The sequence below is a fragment of the Dermacentor andersoni genome, chromosome 1 (genome assembly GCF_023375885.2).
Source record: "Dermacentor andersoni chromosome 1, qqDerAnde1_hic_scaffold, whole genome shotgun sequence".
In the NCBI taxonomy this organism is placed as follows: Eukaryota; Metazoa; Arthropoda; class Arachnida; order Ixodida; family Ixodidae; genus Dermacentor; species Dermacentor andersoni.
Window position 1 is genome coordinate 331752248 of NC_092814.1, and position 24800 is coordinate 331777047.

A 24800-nucleotide genomic window follows, 5' to 3' on the forward strand; every position below is an offset into this window, starting at 1 on the left:
TGACTTCGCCACAAGCTCTCGCATTTAACGACATCAAACAGCTAAAATCACTTCTCCACAGCCACGGACACAAGCGAAGACCGCACCATACCGCACGGGCAGAACGGAAGCACCGTTTCAAGGCTCTCGTCGCGTTCATCGCTTTAGCGCCACCTATTTAAAAATAATATACGGAGCCAAGCCAAACCATTATTTAGCGTCTATTTGGGTGAACCTAACGCTTTCGGGCCCTAAGCGTTCGAACGACCAGGGCACTATAACGCTTACCCCCCCCTTTCCACTCCGTCGACCGGGTCGCAGGAACGGCGGCCGGACTTATGCTGTTATAACGCCACATGCGTCCTTCGACGCGGCGTCATGTTTGGTTGTCCTCACATTTTCAGCTTAATTATGCTGCTAAAGGTGAATGCTCGTGAATATAAATTTCTTAGAAAATTGAGAGACTCCAACCAAATAACGGGATTAATTGGCCAGACGTTTCGGAGCCCATTCGGCTCCTTCCTCGGAAGATATTCTTCGGAGGTGGCGCTGTGCAGCTTTTAAAACTAGGGTGCCTCGATGTCCTCCTCGCCCGCCGCTCCGTTCAGGGTGGAGACAAGTGCGTCGTCTGCTACGGCGTCCGCCATGTTCTTGCCCGCTGCGAGCGGCGCGTTGTTGGCGCGCGTGTGGATGAGCGGTTTGACGGAAGCAATGCGCTTGTTTGATTACTTCGATTACGAATTTCTCTACTATTAAGAAATATTTTTGCACCGAAAAAATATGTGCGCCTTCCCTAGGGTCCCTCTTTTATGCCTGCTCAACTTCCTGTTTCTATTTAGTGTCGTTTTAATGCTGTCGTCTGGAAGTGCTTGCAACCAGTGCTTGCAAAATGCGTGCAACCATTGATCAGCGTCCTGGCGTGTTTTGTTTACGAACTGTAAATACAGAAATTAAGTTGCGCGGGAATCCCTTTGTTTTACAGTGGGAAATGATCCGTTAAACACAAGCGTTCATAGAGGAATGCAAAAATTGCTACGCTGCCTGCATTTCTGTTCTTCGCGAAGAGTTACGCCGTGAGCCTGTGTTGCTTGTGAGCATGTTGGTATGCAGCCCTGGAAATTCCTATTGCATAAGAAGATGCCGGCGGTAAAAAAACGAGGTCAGTAAGTGACGAGTAGATACGTGATTTCGGTCACGATGTTTGGGTCGCCATGCAGGTTTTTATTATGTCAGCTGTCAGGAGGTGTCAATTGCCACAGGTCTTTCGTAGATCTCAGACCAATGACCAGAAACTACAATGAAGCCTTGAATTAACTTGAACAAAATAAATTAGAATGTCAGCTTGCAGCTCAGTTTGATAAGTTGGAAAAAAAGCGGATACCTTGTACAGACATAAGGTGAAAAATCAGCACGCACAGCAAAGTAAGAATAAACACATGAATGAAAACTATATTAAAAGAGTAACACAAATGAAACGAAAGTTTTTGAATTCTGGCGATATGCATTAAAATTTAATTTCAGTGTTCACTGTAGGCTCACTCCTGCACACGTCTTGCTTGCATGCCCGTCAAGTCCCGTTGCCGCGGCTTGACGCAGGTGCACACGCAGCCTCAGTCTCGCGTAGTTTGACACAAGGAGCTTTTCCACTGTTTCTTTGTGTTCCTGACAGGCGCACGTTACGCCCCACCGCAACATCTTTGTCAAGTATGCGGTTACAGCCTTCAAAGGAGATTTCATGGTGAAAACGCTTTCCGTCCAGGCGGTGATACCATTAAAATGTTCCTCGCAAGATTTAAGAACCAGCATGACTGCATCGCTTGGGTAATGAAGGTTGCTGCCTTCAGAGACGTATTCCTTGAGGGACGTCAAGTACGCATGCTCACTGCTGCTTGAGCCTAACAATGCGGGCTTGCACTGCTCGCAGTGGCCAATAGATTTGAGGATCCCTTTTATAAGAAACCCACCGATATGAAACAAAATCTCGCACTCAGCTGATGTTACCTCTTCGACAAAGGGGATCTCCGAGTCATCGATAGCTTCAATCTCGGCTGCCGTTTGTTCTTGCATACCTGCCGACAGCAGGTCGATCAGGTACTGTGCGTCATCGACATCGTAGCTAGTCGTTGACGGTGTGTGGAAGAATTGGCTGACACAAACAAGCTTCAACGCACACTTCACATCGTAGGCGCTTGGAACAGGCTTCCTGAGACGTATAACCGAAAATAGATTTTCCAAGCAGTCCTGGAGCAATCGGCTCGTGAGGAAGAACTTGTAGCCTTCACTTCTTAGAAGGACATCCTGCAGGCGAATGATCACAGATGTGGCTATCAAGAAACCCGCCTGTGAGGGCTTCCATTGGGATGTGCTCCCCATGTTTGTTCCCCGAATGGTCTCAGACGCCAAGCACAATACGTCTATGGCTGCGTGATATTTGTCCATGTGTTCAAGACTCAAGGCAGTTGATGGGTGTCGTGATGACATAAGAGCATACCACTTAAAGACAAGCTCTAAAAACCACGCTGTAGTTTCCGCCTCCGGATCCAAGATCTTCTGCTTTATCAAGTACCGAATCCCGGCAGGAGCTTCTCGAAAAAACTGAACGGCCACTCCCACCTTCATCTTCGTAAAATGCCCGTTCGACACGTGGATGTCCGAGAGCTTTGGCGCGACTTTCAGCTCCCGTTTTTTGTCAAAGTCTGCCACTGCGCGCACGTGCTCAAGTTTTACTTCCCTTGAGGGTAGGTCATGTTGACACTTGGTTGCATCACTAATGGTGAAAACGACAGAACTCAAAAGTTGGCCCCTGATATTCTTAAGTACGTGTGCAGCATCTGCAGTGAAGAAGAGTTCTTTGTCTTCTAGACAAGGATGTGGTATCGAGCATATGGTGTTGGAGTTCCTGTGGCTAGAGAAGCGAAATTCACGCCACATTGCCCTGTTGGAAGAACCCATATCCGAAGTGACGACGCGGATCCTCAGGGAGATATCTGCGCAAACTTTCACGATATTCAATATGTAGTCTTTGAGAATAAGGCCGTCTATGCTCCTTTCAGTAAAGTGATAGGCAATCACTTGTTTCCACCGCCGGTTAAGACCCCCTATCATGAACACCAAGGCATGGTGGGCAGGTTCATCCGGCTTTGCAGGTAAAGTTGTTCCCCCAAGAACAACATCTTCAGCGCGATCAAGCTCATAGCCCCTGGCAATCTCCATCTCGTCTAGTAGCAGAACACAGTCTTTTTCAATGTCTTGCATACCCTCCGCTTTCGTTTTTAGCAGGTCGATCACGTCAGTCAGGATACCGGGCAGAAAACTGAGTGCCTGTAGGCGACGCGCCAGAGTTCTGTTAGTTGGCAGCGGGTACCCGAGTTTCCTTAAGGTTTCATAGCCGGACGTCCCGCATGAAAATTTAATTTGAAGTGCTTGCTTAACACTTTGCGGAGACCAAGTACTCCCTTTGTTGCTATTGCGCGACAGTGCCTGTATTTGGTCTTCGTTAAGGAACTTGATGTTCTTTCCGAATGTTTCAATGTTACCTTCGAGCTTCTTAACTTTTTTTCGGAGACCTTGGATTGTTGAGTTTGCCTGGGTATGCAATTCTTGAAGTTCGCAGTATTTTCGTGTCAGGTCTGCGAGCTGCTTACTTAATTCTGCGCAAGAGGTACAAGCAGACTGCAGGTCAGAGGCCCCGGCATTCATTCCACTGGCTGAGACTTGCAGACCTGCTTCGTCTGTTACCAGTGCACTTGAGCTGGCGTCGTGTGGGCTGCAATTCTGTCCTTGAGTCAGCTCAAACCTGCCTGGTGACGACATTGGGTCCATCGCAGCTTCATGATCATCAGTGGCTATGTCGTGTTGATCTTCAAGTAGGGCCGAGAGGACAGCGGGTCCGGTCCTATCCTTTGGTGCCTTTCTGTGACGAGGCAAAGCTGCGAAATGAAAGGATATCATCAAAATGCATCCCATAAACAGCATTATGCAACAGCGGTACATGCCACGAACGACTTTCTTAATGTCTTTTCACTTTTCTGTCGAAAGCACCGCTTGTTACATTCGTTACACGCTTAGAACTCCTGTAGAGCGACAAAATGTCATTTTCGGTCAGGGTCACTAATTTTTCGTGCCCGGCGCCCTTGTTCTCATATATATATATATATACATATATATATATATATATATATATATATATATATATATATATATATATATATATATATATATATATATATAAGTTACGTAGCAACAGCTTAAGAACGACCCCTCCCCCACCTCCTACCGAGAGATGAAAATGGAACACGCTGAAAAATTGAACAACTTACGTCTGAAGGAAAACACTGTCGGCACCGCATTTGGCTTTAGTTTTTTCCATCCGTCTGCTCTGTTTTGCTCGAAGCTGTCCTCTTCGAAATGAGCCTGCGCGTTCATAGAAAGTCGTAAAATTTATTTCCTTCGCAAGATATGACCAATGTTCACACGCCTACAATTGCTGTGTTTCGTACGTTCCTAAACATTTTCCGAACTTTACTGCAGCTGCTACATTTAAAACCGCACTATTATGTTATGCAAACAATTCCACACGTGCGAGTAACGTCCAAGTAACGTTAATTAGCAATGGTTATACTACAGGCTGCCAGAACACTGTCGAACTTTGGGCGCACCATTTTTTTCCAACCAGCTTTTTCCTGGTTGTCCTGCACCGTCCGGAAGGGCGAGAGGAACGACTCAAATTGATTCGCATGCAGCACCGAAAAGCTGAAAAACATCAACGAACGCGCAACACACCACGCCATAAACAACACAGACGCGCACATAGGTTTTCGGAACATGACGGGGACAGTCAAGATGTTATTTTTTGTAAACACTTTAATGTTACTGCTACTAGTTTGCTTAACTGGTAATCTACTTGTCAGCCCAATGTTAACTACCAGGAAACATTATACGCAATCTACTTCGATCATCACTAGCGCTTAAGAAAGTCCACGTCGGAAAAATAATTCCCACGAAGCGCCTCAGTACTCACACTGCATATGCACGAGGTGTTCGTGGGCTGCCATTTGTCCCGCTTGATCCTTGCAGTCCACAAAATTCTTCTTTTTGTATCTCTTGGGAACTGAAACATTCGCCAACCATTCCTCGAGTGATTACTGCACAACGGCACGCAGCAGCCGGGCATTTTGTGCCGACGACACCCAGCGAACTCGTCGCAGCAACGTCCTACCACCTGCTCCGTGCAGCGCGCGCGGCGGGCATGAACATGGCGGCGGTGGCTAGAACGAACCGGTTCTGGCGGCACCGGCGCCGTCAAAGAATGTCTCCACCCTGAACGGAGCGGCGGGCGAGGAGGACATCGAGGCACCCTATTTAAAACTGAAGCCCCTTAAAACGTCCTTCGTAAAAAAGAGAAGGGAGGGGTGGAGAGCGAAAGGCGGGGAGGAAACCTTTCCTTGATAGACTGGAGGTGAAAGGGTCGGCGGCGGTGCTTGTCGTTGGGGAAGACTCCCAAAGTTCTAATCAATTTCCCCAACCAGACAGGCAATTCTGTCGAAATTTTTAGCTCCCTATAAATTTCTACATTGTAGTTTTTTTGTGCACTTGTGTTTTTATTCAGAGTGCACCAAATTAAATTTTCAGTCGTTTCAGTATATACTTGCACGTGCACAACGCAATGTTCATTTATTTTTGTCTAATGGGATCTACCCCGCGCCTGTTATCTTGTGAGGTGTTCTTGCGTGTTGGCGCATATCTATTTAATTGCGATGGGATGAATGTCAGAATGGCATGCAGCACAAATTAAGGCACCAATTAACAAATGGGTTATCACATCCAGCCTTCTTCCCGCCTTCACAAAGTTCTGTTGTTTATATTGTGAACCCTATATATGAAACTATAAACTCCATCAAGTCGACTGCTTTGGAAAGCTGCCCTTTAGCCAGATATACTTTTGCCAAAAGACCCACGTCTGCATTTATGAGGTGATTCACTATTTCACCACATATTTTAGAATGTCTTGAAGGTTTCATGTCACATTAGGAACCCAGGAAGCACGCAGCTAATTAGTAGACATCTACCTACCAGCTTAATCTAGCCATAAGGCCATGGCTGGTAGTTGTTTTTTGTAAGCTGTACTCTAGCCATAGACCTCCACAAGCCAGCTGGTACCTCAGTTAATGCTCCCTCTACTTACAGCTGGTAGCCACCTTAGGAAGTACTGCTGCATCTGCGGCGTAGACATCCAACATGCAGGCTTGTTTCAACTTTTCAGGTGCTATAGTTAGCTCTACATACCCATGTTTATGATCCTGGAAGGTTGAATTCTTATCCTACATGTGACTACAAAAGTACATGAAGGGCAAAGACCACAGTAAAATTTTGACTGTGGTCAGTGTCTAATTGTGCCTAATTCCCAACCAGATGAGCTGTTGTCAAGCCCTTGATTTTATGTCACTGTAATACTGCACAAATACCAAATTGATAATTGTTTAAAGAATAAATACGGCACAACAAAATATTTTTTATCAATACATAGCACCAGAACCAAAATAGTTATCCCAACATTCACAAAGAAATGTATGTGTGCTCTATATATGGTTCTCCCACATGTTCCTTTTAAACTGCAAGACAATAGTTTTTGCTTAAGCTCATGCTAGTATAAGCATTTCTAGTCATCAAATTGTATCAGCACTCACCACCATTAATGTGTACCAAAGTTGGTAATGAAACGTCATCGGAGGTTTTCAAACTCTATCGTCTGCTACTATGCATGTGTGGCAGAAAAAGCGTTTCATTGTGCCTCTTTATTTCCAATAACTTCAGATACAGCTTAAACAGGTATTTTAGTTCAGCCTAAGCACACACTGAGTGCACATAGTACATTGCAATCCACTAATTTTGTTCAGCCATTCTCAATGTTTGAGCACCATGCCTGTAAATTGTGCTACGTTTTCAGAATCAGAAAGGACCATTGCTTTGTGACACAAGTGGATCAGTATTAGCATACTATACCACGCATGCCGGCTGTAGCAGTGCACTTAATAAGCATGTCTGCCTGAAAAATATTATTGCAACAAATGTATGATTCTATTTACCTTGTTGAACAGGTCACGAGTACATTGCACTGCATGTGGATCTTATGAGCTAGTAGACTTGCACTGGTATGAAAATGCATGGATCCACATGAAAAATCCATATATGCCATTTCCACAACCGAACGCAGCCAATAAATACCACTATAGCCTCAGGTAGACTGCACTCTAAACGATTGCATGCAGTACTAATGCAGGGTGTCTACCAAGTTGACATTTCCAAATTCCCTGAGTTTTCCAGGATTTCCCTAGGTGCATTTGCAAAATACCCTGAGTGATGCAGAACTATGTTTTATGTCAAGACGGGCTGAAACCATATCGCCTGATGCTGTCACTCTCAAGTAAACATATGACAAAATTTTTTTTTAAAAGATGACTTAATCCAATTTGAATACTAAGGAGTGGTGTTTATGTTATTCAAAAAGATAATAGAAGGGAGGAGTTAGTAAAATGCACAGCAAATAAAATGTCTTTGAAAAAAAAACGCAAATCGAGTTGGACATTCTCAAATACGAATAAAAAGGAGATGCATACAGAAGCAAATGTTTTCGAATATGAGCTTTTTCTATCAACTGATAGCATGCTCAGTGGTATGAGGCCCAAACTTAGTCACAATTCACATTCTTTCTCAGCAGCTGGAAAGTCAACCTCAACTGTACTGACATACTCTCAGCCCACGCACAACGCCTCAGTGTTGCGTTTAACTGCTTTAAAGAGTTTATTTGGGTTTGGATGAGGAACACCTGCATCTCCGCGTCAGCCAACACTTTGTTTTTTGAGCTCTGAAGGCCTGTCGGCACACGTATCAGGCATATCGGTGCTCGTACTGACAGCAGGTACCGTGTGCATGCGTGTATAATTAAGGAATACATAGTGTGTCCCGTGGCTATAGCCCCTTCCCACGCTTGTCATGCTTCACTGCAATACTTTTGCGATTGCTTCACCAAGTAACATTTGTGTACAGAGGCGAATCTGACTCTCGGGAACTGGCATTATGCAACGCACCGTGCTTTCCAAGCTTCTAAGCCAATCGCGAGGACCACAAAGGCGGAGTCGGTGCCATTGCTGACAGCAGTGAATTCTTTCAATGAAAAACATGGCACCCAACGGTGAAAAGCTTAATAGCGAACGTCGAAGCAGCCACAGTGGTGGCTACGGCTGCCAGCGGAAAATCGGACGACGAAGGGTTCTTGCGTCCAAAATTTCAGATGTTCCGATACATTGACTCTATGGGGTACGTGGTGGTGCCGCGAAGCCGTCCAAATTATCGGGAATCCGGAAAGTCGGTCGTTGACTGTACACTGGCAACTCCTCCAGCCGACGACAGGGCGTCAAAGACAATTCATTATGATTCCTGTCTGTAACTCGAGCCAGCATTACCGCGACTTTCGACCCTTTCAATAAAATTACAGCTATTTTCCCCTGATAGATAGAGGCACAAATTTCCAGAGCTTTCCCTGCGTTTTTCCAGACTACTCAAAATCCCTGAGAATTTCCGGTTGGTAGACACCTTGTAATTGCAGCAGAACTGAGTGCAAGTGTGTGAAGAGTGCACATTAAGCAAGACAATAACCGCATGCAGAATGGCCGTTTTCTGTCTCTACACTGACACAACCTTCCTTAATGGCTCATAGATGCTTTATGGAGTGCTAAAAAATGCAGTTCTTTTCATAAATACAAATGTGATTCAGTATGGTTGCCATGCATATGACTAATACAGTGGGACCCTAGTAAATGCAACTTCTTTACAGTGAATTTAGATATATTAATTATCAGTGCAACAAAAAATAAATTTGTCTTAGTAAAAATGCCAATTAAAATGTTTATAAAATGGGTACAGGGAAGAATTAGCTCTTTTGAGAGCATCACTAAATGTAGTACAGTTGATTTTCAAATAAAGCAGAGAAAGAACAGGCTAAGACTTGGGCGGAATTATAAGCTTAAAAGGCAGCAAAGGTGCATTCTGTTTTGTAGTGTGTGGTACAGTGTTGCCAATTGGAGCCATGATTTAGGCAAAATAAGTCTTTTGGTTACTGAAACAATTTATTCAAGAGAGTGAATGGGAGAGGGAGAAGGAGTGGCTGTGATGTGCCCTCTGGCAGGCATGGCAGCCACCACTGTCCGTGCAGTCTATGTTGTCACATAGAGATAAGAACTATACCATTCTCACAACACGCACATAAAACCAATTTGTGGTGCTTTCAAAAGTTACCAATTGGAATTACAACTGAACTTTGGCCGGAGTACCATGAAGGACTCCTTATGAGCTCTACAGTCATGTCTTGGTAGCCGGAAAGGCTCGACTTTCACCCTGGAATATTTGGCTGCAATCTTCTACTGACAACCAGGACTCCCATGCAGAAAGTTGCTCGATGAGATCACGAGTACAGATCTTCCTTGTTCGTGCCACCTCAGGGAATGATGCAGCTGCTTACACAAAGTCCGGCTGACTCAATGATTTCTAATATTCTGCACGAGTTAAAATGAGACATCAACAGTGTAAAACGAATTGTGCATCAAAATTATTACTCTTTTAAAATCAAGCAATGCATCTAGGAGAAATTCATTAAGGGAATACTGACACAAAAGTTTGTGTCATGCTTTTGTGCTTTTTTAGGTAGTTGCCGAACCCACAATTATGACATGGAGCCCCAATTCCTTGAGCACCACAAATACTAATTACATCACATTTTATAAGAGCTAGCTTAAAATATGCTCCAAGTGCAGCACTGTTTTTTAGACATGAAGCAGGAGACTATTCACATCACCGAAACTATAGTTGGCATTCATGCAATGTCACAAACAACTCAAGCAGTTCAATACAGTAGTTGACTGTGATATAATGACTTTGTCCCTGAAAGCCGTCAAACTGACCCTACCAATTGTGCGCTTCTTTTCGAAATGCAGGAGGACTCTCTCGCCTGTTATCCTGTCAAGTATTGTATGATCTGTTTTCACACTACGGTCATAGTGTGTGTGTGTGCATCAGTTTGTGTCCGGTACCATGGGACCGCCGCATTGAGTTTTGGTGACATCATTGAGTTTTGGTGCCAAGCCACCCTTCACTTGGCACATGCTTTGAGCTGTCACACTAAAAGGTAATTCATAAATTAATATTCCTGTATTATTAAACAAGGAATTGAGGCTACACAGCATAATTACTGAGTTGACAGCTTTGTTGACAAATCTTGTGGTATATGCCACTAAAATACTAAGTACCCTCTCGTCAGCACAAACAATGACAAACAACCTCATCATCATTGTTTTTATATCAAATTCACATTGTATATGGCAAAGTTCAAAAGGGGAAGACCTATTTCCTTACTCATAAATAGCACAACACAAAACTCCCTTTCCTGAAGCTGACAGCATTTAAACATCACAACTTGGCAAACTAGAGTTCAGACTTATACTTATAACTAAGTGAAAAAAGCTACAAGGTTCACCACCAATAAATGGAAGTATAGGTCACTTTCATATAGTATGTCAGAAAACACAGTAAGAATTCTATGTAATTCAGGTTATAAAATGCATCACGTTTACCTTTGAGTCACAGTTGATGCTCAAGCTGCACTTTTGTCAGCCAGTCCGCCACTGTTTTGAGAGAGTGTGACAGCATATTATCTCACTTTGGGTCGTTCCTAGCAGCCTCTGAAATTCAGACAACACTGATCAGCTAATGGGAGTAGCAGAAATGACTACTTAAATTAGAATAGCAAAATGATAGCACATTGGCTATTAACAGCCTTAAGCTGCACTTGCTTATGTCAAGGAAACAGTGCAAATGTGCTAGCTCACTATCATGAGTCAACAAACAAACTACACCTTGTATTAGCCTTGTTTGTGTCCCAAATTTATTATTGCTTTCTCTCTGCAGCCTAATTAACCCTACATTACTTGAAGGTCACATTCAATGACAGCTATGAATCGCTTCATCCAAGGTTTGCCTCTTACACTGGGAAAGGGCACCAGGCTTCTCTCTACCATTGGCACAAAATCTCAAATGTGACCTCCAAGTGAAGACAGCTGCTCTGAAAAAGAAATGAATCATATGCTCAGAACAAAAAAAAAAAAAAAATATGCACACTACATGACTTCACACTACTCTTTTGACAACACTGCAAGTGACACATCTGTCTTGACAGTCCCGTGGGTTAGTGCAGCACAGAAACCATGCAGTGAAAATAGAATGAAAGTTAAAGTATCTATCTTAAACAAAATTTTCACATTCAGCCAAAATACAAAAAAAGTAAGTTAAAGTTTACCATAATTTGCAGAGAGGATTTTACATAGGAACATTGAAAAAAGTCACACAGTACTAAATGTCTTGAAATTGCAAGTTTCATTTAGCTAATGTGTAAAGGTGATTTTTTTTTTTTTTTTTTTGCACTCAACATAGCAGAGCCCGACAGATTGTTGAACCACTCTATAGGTTCAATTTTCATGAAATGTTGCATATGCAGCTGCTGAGGATATTGTTTTACTCTCTTGTGGCTTCCATTGAAACAACATAACTTCTGCTTTTTACTGGCGTCACTTAAGAGGACTCAGGTCTTTGGCGACCGCACTTGTTTGCTGCCTTCCGTCGTTTTTATTTTCATTGCCTAATGCCTAAGAGTGGAGCGGACACACTTCCATGAGCTCAATGTGGGGTCATCAGCCGTTTTTGTCTCCCGATTTACAAGGTCAACGAACGGTGTAGAGGCGACGTTCATGCGAAATTTTTGCGGTTTCGCGTATTTTTCGTCAGTAGTTGCAGCCCGCGAGTGTTATTTACGTGATCATGTTTTAATACAGTGCCATATACTGATTAATAATAGTATCGCAACTGTTTAACATCGCGACATGACTGGTGATCGATCACCGCATATCAAGTCGGTGACGGTATTGCACAGCTCCCATCGTGGCCTCAAAGCCAGTACCATATTCACGTGTCAAAGATGCAAAAGAAAAAGAATGCTGCTAACAAACTTAAAACTTGCAATGAAAGCGCCAATCCGAAACGTCAACTGACGTTCGTGCCGTTCAAATTGTGCAGCATTATTTGCAGCAAAGTATGAACCCTTCAATCACACAATAAAATAACTTACAGAACTGAAATAAAGCGGTGTTGCTGCTGCCGTAATTGCCATCCTTGCAAACACGGTCCGAAGTTCTCCACCGACGCCGAAAGTTTCAAAATCTGCAGAAAAGAGCGCGAATCGCCACCATGGCCTGAGGCGTCACCTGCGCTATTCTTTTCTTGTGCTTATAACATATTTTCACTTTAAAACAAGCTATATTTTAAACATATATTTTTTTAGACAGCATGTATCTTATTTTTGACTTGTTAGTTATGCACGTTTTAAACTGCGCGCTTTCTTTGCAGGTTGCAAGTCGCAGCCTAGGAAGTCGCAGCATGACATCAATGTAGCGCCAGATTTGAATCGGCAGACGTGCGCGCTTCAAAACGTGCGTAGCAAATCGATGAAAAATCGGTTTCCGCGCGCTCCCTTTGGGGAGCGCAGATAGGTGATGATTACGCTACAAGGGGTGCCAAATTCCCTATCAACGCAACTATCCCCTCCCCATTTCCGAAGCATGCAGACAGCTTCCGCCATTACAAAATTCCAAACCACGATTTGATTATGAGGCACGCCGTAGTGGGGAGCTCCGGATTAATTTTGACCACCAGGGGATCTTTAACGTGCCCCCATTCTATGGTGCCCCCAATGCATGGGACCACGGGTGTTCTTGCATTTCACCCCCGCCGCGGCCGGGATTCAATTCCGCGACCTCGTGCTTAACAGCGCAACACCATAGCCGCTAAGCCACCGTGGTGGGTGGATAGAAAGGTGATGCGACAGCGAGGAGCCCGGAGCCGCAACACGATGGCTGCCCGCTGCTGCGTGACGTGAACAGAACGTCGCCGACGTCGCCTCGAGGGGCGCGGCTTGGCGCTCGCTGCAGCCATCCATTTTCGGTTTCGTACGCTGTGTTAGCCAAAATTCGTCGTGCCACAGTTCCACGGGCAATCGCGTTTTTCCATATTCAACGGTTGATACGGCTTGTACGGGGAGAGCTCGCCTCAATTTCCCAATTAGGGTGAGCCAGCTGAAATTCAAAGTTTAAGAGTTAAGTGATTTTGTTAATTAGTGACTAATTATCTAATATCACCCGTCACCTCGTTTTCGCCACCTCTGACGGCAAGTCTCCGAAGGAACCGTCCTTTTATTTCAATAAGGCTATTTTAAAATATTACTGTGGATCTTCGTAGAAACAACCCGCATATAGTGTACATTCAGGGTGTCCTCCTACAAAAATACAGGCGTATACGTAAACAAGAGCATGATGCACATTCTTGCGTTACACGTGGAGCATAAATAAGCGTGTTCCTTGCCTGAAAAATGAATCGAAGAGTGGCTAACGCACCCTAACCCCTCCTGATGCGGAATGGCTCGATGATCCTATACGGCCAGTGAGTCTTCTCTCTTTTGAAAGAAATCTACTGCTTTAGAAGGGTTAACTGCTGGGCTAGTTGGTGATCTTGCATACTGAAAAGATTTTGCGCCAAAAAACAACACACACAAGAAAGACGACGACACCACGGGCCCTACTTACACTGTTTAATGAGGGTGAAAGCACTCGACATATATAGCCCTCCACAACATCGCGCATGCGTACAAGGCAACATGGAGTACAAAGTTTTATCAGAGTAGGCGTGATAGAAACTTCAGCTCAGCCTCGTAAAGAAAAACCTATGTATCACTAACACAGTTAGGACCCGCTTTCTTGATGTAGAAGGCTTCCAATGTTTCACGCGATGTCTGATGCCTGCCTCTACCCAAAATCCTCGCCTCGCGGAACCGTGGAAAACAATCGGTGTTATGAAACTTGATCCGGCCAGTATAAACGACAGCGCTGCGGTGACACGTACTGCTGCGGACAGCGGCGCAAAGTGAATCGATGACGCAAGCAAACTACTGCAGGTGGCGGCACCAGGTGCATGTTGATGACGTTCCGGTGATTATAAGCCGGCCGTTATCGCTCTTTAGCGCTTTCTACATCCGCGTCGCACCATTACGAACCGGGATCAACCGTGCCCTGGCGGCGGCTGCGCGAGCCCTATCTTGAAAGCAATCTGCGAAGGGGACAGAGTACGGCGAGTGCTGATAGCTTCGTGTGCGCTGTGTTCTCGCCGCTTAGTTCGCGTTGAAGCGAGAGGCAGCGCGAGCTGCTGCGGTCCCTATATCTTGAAAGCGATCGTCTGACGAACTGACTGGTTTCCTCTTTCGGTAAGCATAGCAATTACTTAAATTATAGGGTTTTACGGACCAAAACCACGATCTGTTTATGAGGCACGCCGTAGATTCAGGATTAATTTGGACCACCTGGGGTTCTTTGGCATGCACTTACATCTAAGTACACGGGTGTCTTAGCATTTCGCCCCCATCGAAACGCTGCCGCCGCTGCCGGGATTCAATCCCGCGACCTCGTGCTTAGCAGCGCAATACCAAAGTCACTAAGCAACCACGGCGGGTCAGGCATGGAAATGCCTACGCATTTAAAATTGGTTTCATAAATACCAGTAATCGAATTGGTGTTTAGTTGTACAATTTTTCTAATGTCGGCGCCGCCGAGCAGTCTTGGGACCCCTTTGACAACGGGCACCGTGTTGCAGCCCATAGTGCACGCAACTGTACATACTGATTTTTATGCTGGACACTGCACTCGGCTTCACTGCGACACTGCGAACCTTGGTTGGTTGGAGCGGAAAGCAGTCTTCACCCCATACTTTTGACCCACGTTCTTCAGGCCAGGATAGGCCATGTACATGAGGGACGACAGCTACTCTCTTTCCCTTCTTTCTTTCGTTCCATCTTTCTTTCTTTCTTTTCTTTTTCTTTTCACCCGCCGTGGTTGTTCAGTGGCTATGGTGTTCATGCATACAGCACATCCATATGCCCCATGGGGCCACTGAGCATGCACAACTTGGGGGGGGGGGGTGTATTCTGTAAGCGTCCACAATGGTCATATTCATTTCGTCTGCTGCTGAAGTGCTGATTAGCTGAGGGCCCGAGCACCTGTCTCCTCCTCACACCATACCGCAGCCCAGCCAACCAGAACTTCAGCAGCAGACGAAATTGACATGTCCACTACGTCGATACTTACAGAATACACTCCCCATCCCTTGATGCCACTGGGCACGTGCAAGTGGGGCCATTTGGGCATGTACCACTGTAAGGAAAACGTTGGTTCGTTTGCTCATTCATTAGTTTGTTTGCTCCACCCGGTATGCGCACTGGGGTGACTTGGTATGTACCCCTGGTGTCACTCGGTATGTGCCCCTGGAGCCGCTGAGCATGTGCCACTGGGTATTTGCTACTGCTGTCATTGGGTATGTGCCCCTGAAGCCACTGTATATCTGCAATTGGGACCTTTGGGTTTGATATGTTCAACTGAGTATGTACCCCTGGGGCCACTATCTATCTGTGCAACTGAGGCCATGGGGTATGTGCCCTTAGGCATATCCAACTGGGGCCATTGGGCATGTACGTGCCACTGTAAGGAAAACGTTCATTCACTGGCTCACTCATTCATTCACTCCACTAGGTATTGTTACGTTTCGCCTACGACGCGCGGTATAGCCGGCGCGGATGCAACGGACGCCGGGGCTTCGTTCAAAGCGGCGGACATTTTGGCCCGTTCAGCACTGCCGCAACGCCTCCTGCCATGCGCGTCCAGGCATGTTTCAATGCCACGTGTCTTCGTGTGTGTGCGTGTGTGTGTGTGTGCATGTTGGTGCCCACGCTTGTCAAAGCGCGGCAGCCGGGGAGAGGAGCTCCCCAACTGTGAAGCGAGGAGGTCTGACCGGCGCCGGCCCGGCGGATGCGTCACCTTCTAGTCTCAACGTGTCCGCGCGGCGCCGTCACGTGCGCCTCATCCCGAGCCGTTCCTTCTTGCCCTCGACTCCGAGAGTATAAAAGCAGCAGCCCACGGACGCCGAGAGAGGCTCCGATTTCTTCCGTCGAGTAACGTGGTCTCCCGTCCCTCCACTTCGGTCGACCTGACCGGCCGCTCTTTTGCGATGCTAGAATAAACAAGTTGTTCTGTTAGCAGTCGACTCATCCTTTGCCAGGACCTTCGGATGCTTCCAGCTGTGCCCCAGGCCGCCAGGCCAACGCTACCCTTGGGGCTTGCGACCCAGATGCAACAGTATGTGCACTGGGGCAACTGGGTACGTGCCCCTGGGTATGTGCACTGTATGCATATGTGCGCTGGGGCCCCTGGGTGTGTGGTGCTGGGTATGCGCAACTGGTGCCATTGATTGTGTGCCCCTAGGGCCACTGTGTATCTGCAATTGGGGCCATTGGGTATGTGCCATGGCACTGAGTATCTGCCCCTGGGGCCACTGTGTATATAATGAGACCTAGGTTAACAAAAATGCTCGAGAACAAGTACTGCGCAAAGAGCGATGGAAGGAAATGTTATGCGTAACGTTACTAGACAGGAAGATAGCGGTGTGGATCAGGAAGCAAACGGGGATAGTCGATATTTTAGTTGAGATTAAGAGGGAAAAAATGGAGCTGGGCAGGCCATGTAATACGTAGCGTAGATAATCCGTGGACCATTAGTGTTACAGAATGGGTACCAAGGGAAGGGAAGCACAGTTGAGGACGGCAAAAAATTAGGTGGGCTGATGAAATTAGGAAATTTGCAGGCCCAAGTTGGAATCAGTTTGCGCAAGACAGGGATAATTGTAAATAACAGGGAGAGGCCTTCGTCCTGCAGTGAACATTAAAAAAAAAAAAACAGGCTGATGGTGATACGGCCTACCCAACCCCTGCCCTTTTCTCTCCTCCCTGTTTCCGACCACGTAAGTGCCCCCCTCCCACCCACCTCCGAAAATGTCTGGGTATGCAGTACAGCCAGAAGACAGTATGGGTGGCGCAAGACAGGGGAACCCTCGGAGAGGCCTTCGGTCGGCAATGGTCATGAATAGACTTGTGGTCAAGAAGAAATGCAACAAGAGTTGGAATGTTATATATATAGTGTAAAAGATGTTTCACATGGCGTGATTGGAGCGAAAACAATCGTTCTGCCGCGCACGTCACAGAGCGATTTTTGCTGACAGCTTTCACATGCGTTTGCGGCAGCGCGATTTCCGTCGCGGCGATGCGAAAGGTTGCCCCTGCCCACGAAATATCCATACCTGCATCGTTAAATAAAAACAACATGGAAACTAGTCAAATATTCGAAATTTCCTATTATTATTCAATAGTAGAATAAGTGTACCATTTTTTAACGTTTAAAAGCGTTGAGGCTTTAGGACAGCTTGCAGGTGTGGTGAGTGGGACGCTGCACAACACCGCAAGTAAGAGCGTGCGGCTTGTGCGGCGTCGGTGGGGTGGTTCCGTTTAGTACACTCTAGTTTCGTTGTTACTATGGAAGTCACAACTTTTTTCCTGGATGAGTATTTGCTTTTGCAGAAGGACAAGCTACTAATGTTTATGAAGCTCTCAAGCCGCAGGCGCTGCAGGTGGGTACGCCCTATTGAAACATAACTGCGCGCGACATGCTCCACAGAGCTACCAACGTGCGGTAAAACAGGAAAACGCCTATTTTGATAGCACTTTGTTTCGTTACACATTGACCCTCCCACATCGCGCCGATCGCTGCGACTCAGCGACGGCGCGACCAACTTGTTGGAATCCAGTCGAGGAGAGCCCACGACGTCGCGGCGGTCGCTGAGCGACGGAATTCGCGTTCTTGCTGACTGAAAATCGCGCCACGTGGAACAGCCTTAACGCGAACAGACCCTGGACACAGGAGCACATGAACACGCAGGCACAGCGCCGAGCCTGTGTGTCTTCTTTGCGACACTAGTATTCCAAGATGGCATGCCAACATTTATTTATTTAGTTATTTAGTTATTTATTACAGCGAAGCTGTATATGGCCAGCCGACTCGTCCGTCCGTCTGTCGCCGTACGCCGAAAACTCCTCCGGCGCAACTCCATGCGGATGCGAGAAAAAAAGAAAGAGAAAGAGGCGCGCGATTGGCTGCGCCAGTAGTGACGTCATTGCTCTGCTTCACAGCTAAGAGAGCGCGCAGCCGGTTCTCTCGGGCTCCGAAATGGGTAGGCCACATGGCATACGTACTTCTGAGGAGCAGGCAGCTTTCGATCGGCAACGCCGCGAGCAGAACCGGGAATGAGCTCGTCTACGCCGTGCCGATGCTGCAGCCCGGGCACATCAACAGGCTCGTGCAGCCGAGCGCAAGCAGCAACTGCGTACCGGGGATCCGGCAGCTTACCAAGTCGTCGTTTAATCAACCATCGGGATTAACCCAGTGATAAAAACCGGGGCCGTACGTTTGAGCTTCGCTGGTTGACCATCTGTACGGAGTGCTTGGGCGGTGATTTTTATTTATTTATTTATTTATTTCGTACCTGCTTCGCCTTTGCAGGCATTGCAGCAGGGGGATATAGCCAAAGAAAACAAATTGACATCCAATTCAAATACACAAAGGGTGAAAAAGATCATCATCTGAAACTATGTATGCAGTTTCTGGCGGAAGAACATTCCGGCTCCCTCATTTTCCGACGAAAAGATTAATAGCGAAAATCGCCTCCCCTAAAAGGATATTCGTAATGTTTTAGGCTATGGTTCCTTCTCTGCGAGACGTATGACGGTGGCCTAATATGGCAGTGACTAAGCACTCTGCCCATGATGTCGCACCAACATGCTATAGACTCCATCTCTGGTGTTGTCCAATCGCTTGTAGCGATTTGAGAAGCCTGGACTCAATTGACGGTCGTTACGGCTTCCACAGAATGTGGTGGTTGCTGTCACCTTGAAGGGAGCTTCTTTGTTTGCCCGCCAATAATCAGCGCCAGGCCCCATCGTCGTCCAGGCGGGCGGTGGTGAAGGGAACGCTGCGTTGTAAGCACCCAAAGAATGTCCATTGCCGCTTTGAAACGTAGCACTATCAAGCCCTAAAGAGTAAACGTCGAATTCCCCCGTGTGTCTGCTTGCTTCCACCACGCAGCGCCGTGACCTCACACTAGCACAGGGAGTATCTCTTCGGAGGCTTCGGACTGGAGCGGCCCTTACACCATCCGTCACCAGTGCTTGTGGATCTACAACAGTCGACCAAGAAACGTGTCGGCTGCCGTGGCGACGGCAAATGCTTCAGGGACATCTCCTCTGGCTGCGCCTTGGAGCGTGTTCAATCAGGCTAAGAGAGAGAGCAAGGACACGAAAAGCAGGGAGGTCAACCAGACGAGCACCCGGTTTGCTACCCTACACTGTGGTTGAGGGAAAGGGGAATCGAAAGAGGAAAAAGGGAGAGAGTAAGCACTGAGACGATCAATCTCAGCATATTTAGCAATCAGGCTAAATATGCTGAGAAAGTCCGGACTGAAGCAAGATGTACTGTAGAACTACAACCAAGTGGGCGATTGACAAGTTCTCGGAGACGTTGCTGCAGTTCCTAGGTAGGACTGCATATTTTTGTGTAATTTTTTCATTAAATCATATGGACACTCCAGCAGAATTTCCGCGGTAGGCGTCGCCGTGATGTTCCGTATAAAGTGCAAGTACGATAAGATCGCTGCCGTGCCCAGTGTACTGTAGGTGCGAGAGAAAGCGTTCGAGGGAGAGCCGAGCAGGATGGTGGCTTGATTTCGCGAGCGCAAGGGCGGAGGGCGGCAAGGAAGCTCGCCGTGTTCTTTCGGGCGCAAGGGTGCAGCGGGAGATGTGCACGATCTCTCTTCCCCCCCCCCCCCCCCGTCAAAGCCATGTCTTGAAGGCAGTCCTCGACTTCCTGGAGGACACCTCGCTGTCCGGCAGACTCTCGAGGTCTGCTGCCGCCCACCGCCAGTCCCGTCATAGGACGCCACTTTCTCCCTCTGACCCTAATTCCCTCATTCTTCTATCATCTTTCTCCCCGCTTCCCTCTCCTCATCGACACCGAGCCGTGCTCCTGCAGAAGTATGCGTCCCTTCCTTCCTCAACCACCCCCGCGGACTATGGCTGCGAATTGTCAGGATTGGGGGCTCAATCCCATCGCTCGTGATCCGTTGTCAAGATTGGAGTCGGGCATGAATTAGAAGGTAGCTGGCCCATGCCGTCGTCCAACTTATCCACGCTGAGGACGTTGATGAAGGGAAGGACTGCTTCTCGTCGAGAACGAGGAATATGGGTTTATTTACAGTATTTATATCAGTCTAACATGACTTTTTGAGAAAGTACATCAGTCTAACATGGCTGCTTGCGAGAGTGTCCTGAGCAGCCGCACAACAGCGGTATTTAAACACTCGGTCCTCTCCCGATACAAGGTGATGCGAACGTTCGTTTAGTCATCGCAAACTAGCCCGCCTCTCCGCGGCACGGTTTACACACACGCACGCACACACGCATACACACAGGGGCGATGGTCCGGAGCCGACGTCAGAGGGGCTTCGTAGAACTCGGGAGCCGTTCCGGGTAGCGCGTTGTCTTGCGTGTTGGTCGGTGCGTGGGAAGGAGTGCAAAACGGTGTTCCCGCAGCAACTCGCGCACCCGTAGCAGATCAGGTCCGCGTTGGGGAGTTTGGTAACAATAGTTGGCCCGCCAAACTCATTCTGTCACAACGGCGATGAGGCTAGAGGTTGGCGGTGGTTTCAGCACAAAGCCTGTTTCATCGAACGCATCCTAGCTGAAGCGACGGAGTGGGGGATGCGCGTATTGTTCCCCGACACAAAGTCGATTTAGTCACGCCGGGGCTAGAGGTTGGCGGCGATGCTCCCGGAATGTTGCCGCCATAGTCGTAACTGGGTGACAAACTTGCACTGCAGCTGGCCGTTCTAAACAGCATGGCTTGGCTGCAGCCAACGCCGTTGGATGAGCACGGCCTCGCGCGCCCAATCTTGAAGCTGATCTGCAGTGGGTGCAAAGCTTAGGCAATCTTTCGATACCGGCCGCTGCGGCCGCATTTCTATGGCGCCGAAATGCAATATCGCTCGTCTACTTAGATTTAGGTGCGCCCTAAAGGGACGGACAACTGGACAAAATGTGTTGTGAGACGTTGGTGGGAATGAGATGACCGTAATTTAAGGGATAGAGTCGAGCACGCTGTTCGCGATTTAAGTGCAAATTGTGATATTAACTTGGCAAAGAATGTTTCTAAAGACCAGTAAGTGGCGCGAACTGACGATTAAGCCTTGGTACATTGGATGTGATACATGATATTACTGTACGTAACTCGGCTAATACTATTACTAATATTACTAATATTACTAATATGGATGAGATCGTTCAAGTGGCTGAGGAGTTCTATAGAGATTTATACAGTACCAGTGGCACCCACGTCGATAATGGAAGAGAGAATATATTCTATAGGAATTTGAAATCCCACAAGTAACGCCGGAAGAAGTAAAGAAAGCCTTGGGAGCTATGCAAAGGGGGAAGGCAGCTGTGGGGAGGATCAGGTAACAGCAGATTTGTTGAAGGATGGTGGGCAGATTGTTCTAGAAAAACTGGCCACCCTCTATACGCAATGCCTCATGACTTCGAGCGTACCGGAATCTTGGAAGAACGCTAACGTAATCCTAAACCACAAGAAAGGGGACGCCAAATACTTGAAAAAATATAGTCCGATCAGCTTACTGTCTGTTGCCTACAAAGTATTTACTAAGGTAATCGCAAATAGAATCAGGAACACCTTAGACTTCTGTCAACCAAAGGACCAGGCAGGATTCCGTAAAGGCTACTCAACAATAGATTATATTCACACTATCAATCAGGTGATAGAGAAATGTGCGGAATATAACCAACCCTTATATATATAGCTTTCATTGATTACGAGAAAGCGTTTGGTTCAGTCGAAACCTCAGCAGTCATGGAGGCATTACGGAATCAGGGTGTAGACGAGCCGTATGTAAAAATACTGAAAGATATCTATAGCGGCTCCACAGCCACCGTAGTCATCCATAAAGAAAGCAACAAAATCCCAATAAAGAAAGGCGTCGGGCAGGGAGATGCGATCTCTCCAATTCTATTCACAGCGTGTTTACAGGAGGTATTCAGAGACCTGGATTGGGAAGAATTGGGGATAAGAGTTAATGGAGAATACCATGGTAACTTGCCATTCGCTGATGATATTGCCTTGCTTAGTAACTCAGGGGACCAACTGCAATGCATGCTCACTGACCTGGAGAGGCAAAGCAGAAGGGTGGGTCTAAAAGTTAATCTACATTAGTTAATCTTCCCCGTTAAGTTGTGGGCAAAGCAGAAGGGTGGGTCTAAAAGTTAATCTACATTAGTTAATCTTCCTCGTTAAGTTGTGGGTGAGGCGGCGGGTATTTTCTGCGCACTCCGCGCTGATGAGCAAGGATGTCTTTGGCATTTAAATTGGTGGAATTTTGTGAGGGATAGAGCGGGTGGTTGGGGTTAGAAGAGGACGCTGTCGCTCGGTTAGTGAACCCTCGAGCTAACGCGTTAGTCTTTTCGTTCCCCTGTACCCCCGCGTGGCCCGGGCACCAGAGTAGGCGATGATGGTGGTTGAAGGATTTGACGATAAGATTTTCATTGCACTAAAGAAAACGGGTAGCATAAGAATTTGTTGTCAGTCCCTTAGAAACAAAGGTGGTCAAAATTAATCCGGAGTTCCCTAATATGGCGTGCCTCGTAATGTGACCGTGGCTTTCGCGCGTGAAATCCCAGAATTTAGTAAGTTACTGAGATTTGCATTAACATCTGAAGGTGCGGTTGCCAAACATAGCGCAGCCGCTGCCTTATTTAACAGTTTCAGGCCTGAATTATGATTGCAGCGCAGCCGCTGCCCTATTTAACAGTTTCAACCCTGTATTATGATTGCAATCATAATTCAGGCCTGAAACTGTTAAATAAGGCGGCGGATGCACTATGTTTGGCAACAGCACCTTCAGATGTTAATGCAAATCTCAGTAACTTATGCATGCACTGCTGTAAAAAAGAAAAATAAAGAACGAAGAATATTCATCTGGTATAAAGTCATCCTGCGTCAAATAGACACAAACCATACCTTTCGGAGCGAGCGAGCGAGATAACTTTATTTGAAATCCGGCGATTGGGAAGCCCGGGCCTGGGGCCGCCTATAGATGGCCACTGGGAGCTGCTGCTCCCGTACGGCCTCCATGGCTCGCTGGACCGGTCCAGAGTTGGTCTTGGAGTTCCGAGCTGAGCAACGGCGGCCGACCACCGCGCCCGTAGAGTTTCCAGGGAGACTGCCATTGTATCTTGATATATTTCACATTCCCACAACATGTGTTGAAGGGTGGCTCTATAGCAGACTTGCATAGCTTGCACATATCGCTCTCGTATATATCGGGTTAGAAAGTCTTTAGTTGCACGGGACTCGCATAAGTTTCTGTTTGTAATCGCCTCCAAATAACGGACTCAACTCTGTTCAGTTTAGTGTGAGGCGGTGGTGGTACTCGCCTCCGATTTTGATAGAATTTGGTAATATCGCTAAATCTTGTTAATTTTTCTCTCCAGATCTCCTCCTCAGCATTCTCATGACCGATGGAAGTCACTCTTTGCTCGGCTCGGCGAGTAAGACCTCGTGCTTCGCGGTGTGCTACCTCGTTGGGGTCGATTGCGGGAATGCTTGGAGTCGTATGCGCTGGGAACCAGAGCAATTGCCTGACGTTCTTCTATGCGTTGGAGAATTTCGCTCCGTTGACTTTGACAATGTGTCATGCCTCAGGAGAGATCCTACCCTTTGGATCCCTTTGATGGCTTTGCCGCGGCCATCCTGCAGCTCACTTTCTTAGCCCGGTGACCTCCTCTGGCTGCTATTTTACATTAATCGGTGCCGAAGTTCGCAATCAAGAAGCCGCGTTGGTTGCATGGTCCCTGTTTTGCATGCAAAAATACCTGAATGTTATATTTAGTTTCACCTTTATTTAGTTCTTTGTCGGCCAGCGAGGCTCTCGTGTCTTCTCATCACTTCCTCGCAAGCTGGCATCTGTAGCTCTGTAGCTCTCCGCTAAGCCACCGCTTTTTACAGCGAAGCTGTCTATGGCTAGGATCTGGCGGACCGCGTCCGCCCGTAGACCAACAATTTCGCATACGTGGGCCGATACCGAAGGTTGTGCAATACCGGGCCGACCCGCGGCGGAGGGGAAGCAGGCGTTAGGCACTCCCCGTACGTGAACCGATCCCGAAGGTAGTGCAATACCGGGCCGACCCGCGGCGGAGGGGAAGCAGGCGTTAGGCACTCCCCGTACGTGGACCGATCCCGAAGGTAGTGCAATATCGGGTCGACCCGTGACGCAGGTGCAGTTCGCCAATAAGGGGCCCACATACACAGCTTCGCTGGTCATCCTTCTTCACAGAGTGGAAGGGCACTGAGTTTTTTCTTCTGCGTCTTTTCTCGCTTACCTGATCTCTTCTCACGGTATACAAGTGTCCTTTTCGATGTTCTATAGAATGATAATTTAGTAATAGAGCTCAACTGATTTTTTTTTCTCTTTAGTGTCTCTTAAAAAATATGTAGACCAAAGAAAGATCTTAAGTTAAGCAGTATTATATAAGTTTCAGGATTGGCGAATTGCCCTTTTTTTATCGTCAGGAGGTTTGCTAAAGCAAAAAAGACAACCAAATCCGTGTGGCGGCCGCGCATCCAAGTTTCCCACTGTGACTCGTCAAGACGTCATGGATTTCGACAACGTTTGCGTGAATCTCCATAGTTAATTGTTCTTCATTAAAATACTGATTATATTGCGTTCTCAAG

General features: G+C 47.0%; 1 long non-coding RNA gene across 1 annotated transcript; it reads right to left on the reverse strand.

Moving 5' to 3' along the window:
- Positions 1-9101: 9101 nt before the first annotated feature.
- Positions 9102-12134, reverse strand: LOC126516806 (uncharacterized). Its single transcript, XR_007596125.3, has 3 exons — positions 11016-12134; positions 10605-10712; positions 9102-9530 (listed from the first exon to the last, which is right to left on the reverse strand). It is a non-coding gene; the product is annotated as an uncharacterized lncRNA (long non-coding RNA).
- Between the last annotated feature and the right edge of the window lie 12666 nt (positions 12135-24800).